The sequence below is a fragment of the Bidens hawaiensis genome, unplaced genomic scaffold (genome assembly GCF_021521415.1).
Source record: "Bidens hawaiensis isolate Kalapana, Puna unplaced genomic scaffold, B.hawaiensis_p1.1 tig00036833_1, whole genome shotgun sequence".
In the NCBI taxonomy this organism is placed as follows: domain Eukaryota; kingdom Viridiplantae; phylum Streptophyta; class Magnoliopsida; order Asterales; family Asteraceae; genus Bidens; species Bidens hawaiensis.
The window spans coordinates 163238-172144 of NW_027496438.1; positions in this window are offsets into that span (position 1 = coordinate 163238).

Here is an 8907-nt window from a genome sequence, read left to right on the forward strand (position 1 = left end):
TCATCCACCTTTCTCATCTTTTCTCTTATAGCAGCAGTTGCAGTAGCATTTGCACCTTCTTCAACAGTAGTTTGTGGACCATTCTTGATGGAGTTCCACATGTCAATGTCATTGTAGCATACGGCTGCTTCAAAGAGTACCTTCCATTTGATAAAGTTTTCCTGTCCATACAACCTAGGTATCTTGTTAGTAGACACCTCTTGTTCCTCATATCCAGACATTTTGAGAAAACAAATATCAGTTTCTTTGATAAAAATTTCAAAAATAACCAGATCGGAAAACAGAATGCTCAGATCTGATGTGTCTGATGTGATTAGAACAAGATTTAGATATAAAGATTAAAGCTTTAAATGAAACAAGGAAGAGAAAACACCGGTAGATAGTAGATCTGGAAGAAAAATGAAAACAGAGCTGCTGATGTCACAAATCAATCGAACAGTGCCTGCTTACTTCATTCTTCTTCAAATCTTAATCATCAACAATCTTTCTAAAAATAGCAGTAATCAAGCTCTGATACCACTTGTCAGGTCCCTTCTTATGATGTTCGATTCGGCTCGGATCTTTAATCAATCATGTCATAACTCACACAAAATTAATCGTGTAGACAAGAGAGTTAATGACGGGTTGCTGTATTTAGAAAGATATCCGTTTGTTAAAGGCGGAATCAATAACAAACATACGGTTGCAATGAGTATTCAAAGATCGAAGACACACAGGATTCACTCAAAAGATTTTCATTTATATAACGTTAATCATACAAAAGGAGTAATCGATTTAGGGTTTATAAGGAATCCTCGGACAGCCGTTACACACACAAAATATTCTCAATTAATGTGTCGTGTGTATTCTGTCTCTCTGTGTCTCTAATTTTTCCCGGTGTTCTTTGGCGGCGTGCCCTAATTATTCTATTTATAGGCCTGCCAACCTAGAACAGCTGTCATTCCTTCTAGAAACCCTATCCGATAGTACATATTCAAATTACATATTCAAAAATAAAAACTAAGTGTAAAACAAGTCTTCCGGGTAGGCTTTTCATTAAACTTCAGTCTCCGAGTACGCAGTGTACTCGGCCTTCCTTCAGACTTGGTAAACATACAAGTGTACTCGGAATCAGTTTCCGGGTAGACTTTACTTAAAGAATATTTTACCAAGTAAAATATTCACAGAGTAGACTTCAATCTTCTTGGACTTATCAAACTTTGCCCGACAAATCCTTACGAGCAACCTTGTTCTTCTATGGTCCTGTTCGGCTCATTGTCATTGAACAACTTATTGATAAGGCGTACTCGATAATACATACCTTACTTGAGCAGAACCTTACTCGATATAACTTAGAGATATTCCATTAACTCATCAAGTATACTCGGACCATAATTATTAAAGAATACTTTGCCCGGTCTTCCAATTACTTGGCTTCTTGGACTTGGTTGACCATACCTTACTCGGAAGAGTAAAATACTTGGTCTTGAAGAACAACCCTGCTTGACAAAGTGAACCTTACTCGGATATGCTAAATCAATGATCCTTACTCGGAAATCACTAAAAAGCATACCTTGCTCGGATATCCACTTAAGAAGACTATTTGAAGTAAACCTTGCTCGGGAGGCAAAATCTCGTACTCGGCTAAGTAAAAACTTACTTGAAGGTCCAAGGTGTGCTCGGATTCAATACTTAGCAGTTTCTGAGGAGGTTGAGAAGATTCCAATCTTCCATATTCTTCGTTTTCGGTCAAATCTCCTCATTTGGGTCAAATTCTTGACCCAACAAAGAGCATGCACTACTGCTTCTAGCTCTAAATCATGCGTCGGGTAGGTACTCTTATGAACCTTCAACCATATTGATGCATAAGTTATAACCTTTCCTCCTTGCATTAACACACAACCTAACCCACGATGCGAAGCATCATTACAAATAACCTGATCCTTGTCACCATCAAGGAGAGCAAGGATTGGAGCTCGTGTGAGTCTTTTCTTTATTTCCGCAATAGCCTCCTCCTGAAACTTATCCCAACTGAATACTACAGACTTTCGGGTCATTCCGGTCAACGGTGCGGTTATCTTGGAGAAGCCTTCAAAGAATCTCCTATAATAGCCAGCCAACCGTAAGAAGCTGCGTATATCAGTCGGGTTATGCGAAGTTTTCCAATTCATTATCAGCTCAATCATAGCTGGGTCAACAGTAATCCATTCTAAATTGATTATGTGACTTAGAATCTTAGCATACATTTCTCTTCCTTCAAGATCTCCAATACTTCTCTAAGATGTTCAGCATGGTCACACTCTCTTATTGAATAAATCAATATATTATCAATGAACACAAAAACTGATTTGTCTAACATTGGCCGACATATACTATTCATCATGTCCATGAATGCTGCGGGAGCATTCGTTAGACCGAACGACATCATGAGGAACTCGTAGTGTCCATACCATGTCCGAAACGTTGTCTTAGGGATGTCTGCCTCTTTCACCTTTAGTTGATGATAGCCGGATCTATGATCTATTCGTGAGAACCAACTTGAACCTTGTAGTTGATCAAATAAATCATCAATCTGTGACAACGGATATCTGTTCTTCACCGTAAGCTTATTCAACTCACGATAGTGTATACACATTCTCATACTTCCATCCTTCTTCTTAACAAACAACACCGGTGCGCCCCACAAGGAAATACTCGGTCTTATAAAACCTTTATCGAGGAGTTCTTGCAGTTGGGACATCAATTCCTTCATCTCGGATGGTGCCAGGCGGTAAGGTACTTTCACGACGGGCTGTGCTCATGGTATTAAGTCTATCTGAAATTCTATCTCTCGCTTCGGTGGTAACCCAGGAAGATCCTCAAGGAACACTTCTGGGTAGTCACGCACAACAGGAACATCTTTCACTGTATAAGTCATCCTAGCGTATAAGCTTATATGTCCGTATAAGTTATACGCTGTATAACTTATGCGTTCTTAATATACTTATACGCTGATCATACATACACGACATACATACATACACGCTAATTATACGTACACGACATACATACATACATGGCGCATATACATATACGTTACATATACATATAAGGCATACATACATACTTACATGGTACACATACATATATGGTATATATACTTATACGACATACATACTTACACGGTGCACATACATATATGGTATATATATACTTATACGCCTATTATGTTTAGACCAGCCTTCCTTTTTCGCGTTTTTAGGGTTTTTCTTCAATTCCGGCGCCGTCAGCCACCTTTAACAACCATGGTTGTCCGGAGTTTGATCGTTTATGACCTAGGTTGCTTCGGGGTGTCGAGATCTGAGCTAAGGTGGCCCTTAAGCTCCTTTTTGGTTCATTCCACACCCGAAATAAGCTAAATCTAGATTCAAACGGCTCATTCGGCATCTCGGGGCTGCAATATCGGGTTCTAAATTGTCGGTTCAGTTGAGATAAATGATTTCTTACATTCAGTTGGTCTTGGATCGTTGAATAGATAAGTGTAGAGAGTGTTTGGCTTTAGTGTGTGTTTTCGATGGTGTAGGCTAAGGTGTTGAATGATGGAGATGGAAAGGATCTAGGGTTTAAAGGGTATTTATACTCCTTAAATCATGGACCTTAGGCCCATCTTCATCTTAAGTCCATAATTAATTCAATCTATTTTATCCCACCATCCTTTTATCTTTATTTTTATATTGTTATTATTTTTCTAATAACTTAAATTAATTCTTCCAACATAAATAATATTTTAATATTATTCCTAGAAATTCGGGATGTTACACTCTATCCAAAAATTTCCTAAATTAGTTCTATTGATGATTTCTTTCAAGTTCTTCAACCTTCGGTTTGACTTTGGTGCTTCAAAAGCCTTTGACTAGATTTTTTCATCATTCTAATCATCATTCGGGTAAGTTGTCTTATGTGATTTTATGTGTTTTTGCTAACTAAACAAAAGCTCTCAATCAATATCAATGATTGAGGGAGTTTCGTGGGTCAATTTGATCCCGACCCATTTAGGGTTATAAAAGTCAATTCTTGTGTTTAATCGATTACTACTGCTTCTAGTCATAATTAGCTTTAGAGTTAGAAGACTTTTATGTTTGTCTTGACATTTTAAGTGTACTAACTAATACCCGACTCCAAATTCAAATTCCGGATTCTGAACAGTACCAGCTCGCTTAAACATTAAGTATATCATAAGTTTTATACATCCGTTTGACCTGATTTCAACGGTTATGTTCTCGCTTTTATTCTATTTTACTGTATCAAAGTTTCAGGTTTGTTCGTGTTGGACCGGTAGAAGGGTCATTTTCACACCACGATCAAAGGCGGCGTAACATGACAAGGCACGACATATTGCACATGAAAACAATGATACTATTAAAGTGACAATATTTAAACAACTCATTCATTTCATTCAACATCACATAACAACACAACTTATTCATACAATAAAACAAATTACAAGGAAATAAATAGCTCATTGAACTAATAACCTAATCGGTGCAAAATAAAATAATGTCTTCGAATCTTCAATCTCAATCAACCAATTATTATACCTATAGCATTGCATAAAATATATATTTATCAACACGAATGTTGGTGAGAAATTCCATGATTTTTTTTATATATAATATGAGGCTAAATCCACAACTCATATGGGAAACCATATATAATAGAGACAATTGAGGCATATAAATCATTGATAAATGAGGCTCCTTTCTAATAGGTTAAGACTATCAAATTACAAGAAGAAGCATATGATCATACTTATTGAGGATGAGGCCAACCAACAAAATCAATAATCGTTAGCAAATAATTCATATGAGGCATATAACACACAATCTGACAATTATTTAAGTAACACATAACCCAAAGTTTGTGGTTTGAGGATCCAAGTCTTAAATCATTTTTGTTTGAGTAAGCATGCTACCTCCAAAGTATAAAAGAGAAAACGAGGATGAAATTACTCACTTGGAAAAAGTGATGCTGATGAAGAAAGACTTAGATAAATCCTCAAGTAAGCGAGCCCGATAGTTCAGTTTAACGCGCGTGTCCTAGATTGAAAGATCTTGAGTTAATATCGAGTCTTGAAGATGGAATATAAATGGTATAGTAGTTCATAAGTTAAGACTGGGTTTTCTGGGTTTTAAGTTATATTTTACAAAAAATTGTTAAATAAAGTAAGCATAAAATGAAACGAGATATACATGAAACCGAGTCTTTGATGTTTAGTATTACTCAATCTTTTTTAAGTTTTACATAGGGGAGGTGGTTTAGTGCGGGTGTGCACGATCACGCTAATGTAAGCATCAAGATCCGACTTTTAAAGATTTGCTCGGTTTAGGTGGTTTTGGACTTGATAAAGTACCAAATCCAAACCCAACTTACTATAATATTTAACTATATGAATTACTTTAATAAAAACAGTAGCTTAAACAAGTTTAAGAATTTTTATTAATTAAAGTACCAAACTCGGGTTTAAGTGAGTGTTAATCGGCCCGATCTTGGTATTGAACCAAGTTTGGTTCCAACACACCATAAACTTAGAGATTTGAATAATGTAAGATGAAACATAAGTTAAAAAGGTTAGAAAATATTTTTGGTGATTTGAACATGGCTAACTCGTTAAAACAATAAGTTCGACTTTTACTCGGTTTTTACCCGAAACTTGGTTTAAAATGAAAAATAAGTATTTAAAAAATATTACTAATACAAATACAAATAATACAAACAAATAAAAAAATTAAATAAAACAAAAGACAATAAAAAGATAAAGAAAACAAAAAATAAAAAGTAAGAAAAAAATAAAAAGACAAAAAAACACGACTTTTGAGGAGACATCCCACCCCGTCGGATAGACATACCTCCATCGGATAGGTTAGATGTTTGTTAAAAACCTTGGGTGTCTCTAGAAACCCCTTAAAATACACTTACACAATATCACATGCGTCGACTATTGATGGTGTGTAGAGATTAAAAACCAAGCTTGATTTTATAGTAGAGATTTGAACTTTGATGATTCAAAAACAAAGAAAAGTATGAGGTTTGACCAAACCTTGTTTGAGCCATAACCAAAACAGAGAAAATAAATGCTTCCATCAAATAGTAATGATGAGTAAGCATTCTCATTTAATTCCCTACCATATATACATACATACATATATATATATATATATATATATATATATATATATAGGATTGGGATCATTTCAGAAGTAATTTTACTGCGAGAAGTGCGAGAAGTAATCTGAACCACTAGATTATTTGATCAATTGCTCAAAAGCCAAATGGCATTCTAGTAATTAATTAGAAAACCAAGGTGGTTAATAAAATGGGATATGGGTACTAATGGAATTTTATATTTACTCATTATTGTCGTCCAAAAGAAGGATCCCTGATTTTTCTCAACTTTTAAATCTCATTCTTTAATTTACGAGTTTCCTATCACTTTTGTACAACTAAAGGATCTGTAGCCCTAAAACAGTTGTTCATACGCCACCAACAAATCCTTTTGCAACGCAGTACCTTAGGCAACCCACTTACTCGCCGATGTCGCGTTCACCATCATAGTATCCGCCGTTCACCGGAATTCCAATCACCTCTGCCGCCGATGAACAATATGGCTGAGTTTTAGTCGTTGGTTGTCGCCTCTTTCGTTTCTTTCATGACTAACATCATTCTTAATTCAAGGTAATGATAAATTAATTAATTATAATTTATATCAATTCCTTAAATGTTATCAAAATACTATTTGATTTAGTTTGGATTTTTGGTAGAAAAAGATACTGAATTGTTTAAGTATTCATGATGATAAAAAGCAACGTGGTTAAAAATTAAAATTTAAATATAATGATATTTATTTCATAAATTAATATTTTAGATTCACCTTAATAAACGTTTGGTTCAGTCTGTCCATTTCATTTATTCAAGTATGTTTTGATTTTGTTTGTATTTTGTGTTTGTTTAGATTAATGTATTCTTGTTTATTTATTATTATTATTTTTTTGCAGGTTATATATATTTGTTGCTCCATTTGTATCTAGGTAATTGCATCTCAATATATTAATATTATTTCTTACTATATAACAAAAGGATAAGCACATACGTATTGGAGTTTCAAAGGTGATTAATTATATTTCTTGATATTAAAATATAAATGAGTAAGTTATATGTAATTACATGTACATTATATATATATATAGTTGATGTTAAAATTCATATGTAGGTTATATGTTTTTGTGTAGGTTGTGTATTTTATTGAAATGAAGAAGTGTAGGTTATATAATTTCGTGTAGGTTTATATATTTTTATGAAAAAGTACTAGTGTACGTTATATAATTTTGTGTATGTTTTTATTTTTTGTTGACGTTGAGAAGTGTAGGTTATATGTTTTCGTGTAGGTTATATATACTTGTTAATGTTAAACGCAATGTGTATGTTATATTCTTTTTGTTAATGTTAAATTACATATGTGTAGGTTATATGTATTCTTGTGCATGTTATATATATATATATATATTTGTTGATGTTGAAATACATGTGTAGGTCAATGTTTTTTTATGCAAAAAATACAAGTGTAGGTTATATGTTTCTGTGTAGGTTGTGTATTTATTGTTGGCATTGAGAATATTGAAATACATGTGTAGGTTGTATGTTTTTGTGTAGGTTGCATGTATTTATGTGTATGTTAATTATATATATGCACTTGTTGATGTTGAAATACATGTGTAAGTTATATGTTTTGTGTAGTTTATATGCTTTTTATGCAAAAATACAAGTGTAGGTTGTTTATTTTTATTGATATTGAAAAGTGTAGGTTATATGTTTTCGTGTAGGTTGTGTATTCTTTTTTCTATTTAATCTAAAAATGTGTATACATATATGTATACTAAATTAGTTTTAAGTTGATATTATAATGCATGTTTATGTGTAGGATATATATATTTTTCTTTTGTATTGTGTAGGTATTTCAACTGAGAAAACTAAACTTATACGTAGGTGACTATGAAGGAATTTTTATTTGACTAGAAAGAAATTGTAATGTATGAAGAAATTGTTTTTGTGTAGGAGAAATTAAAAGAGATTTTTTTTTACTTTTAATCTTTATAATTACGGGTTTAATTATTATGGTTTGATTGATATGTTAATTGGAGAGATAATATATTTAATGTTACATGTATGCCCTTTTCATTAATATTTAAACATTGAAGATTTAAAAAGAATGAATGGTCTAGATTGATTTCTCGCAGTTCTCGTTATAATTTCACTTCTTGCATGAGCCATCCCATATATATATATATATATATATCATATAACCACATTAAAAATCATTACATTTCCCCTCTCCTGTTCAATTAAATAACACTTTTATACCTTATCCAGTGTTTTAAATACCGGTTCGTACTGACCGGTTGAACCGGTTATACCGGGTTTCGAATAAGTAGTCGATATTTTGAGCCCGATACATTTTGGCAGTTTGCTGGATGTAATGACGGTTTCGAATAAGTAGCCGGTATATATTAATTATTATTATGATTATTATTGTTATTATTTAAAGCCTAGTATTTTTAAGCAGTTTGCTAGATGTATAACTTGTTGAACCGATTATACCGGGTTTTGAATAAGTAGCAGGTATATATTATATGTTATTATTATTTATTTTTATTAATATTATACAAAATGATTATAAATAATATATCAAGATCTGATCGGACGGTGACGGAGTAATGACGGTTAGGAAATAGCTTCTTTATTACTATAATATTATTTATTATTATCATACAAAAATGATTATAAAAAAATCAAGATTATGACGTCATATATCGCAAACTAATCGGACAGTGACGATAACGAACGTACCTAAGTCAAAGGTGGGGATTTTGGTGCCGTATGGCAGAGACCTAATTC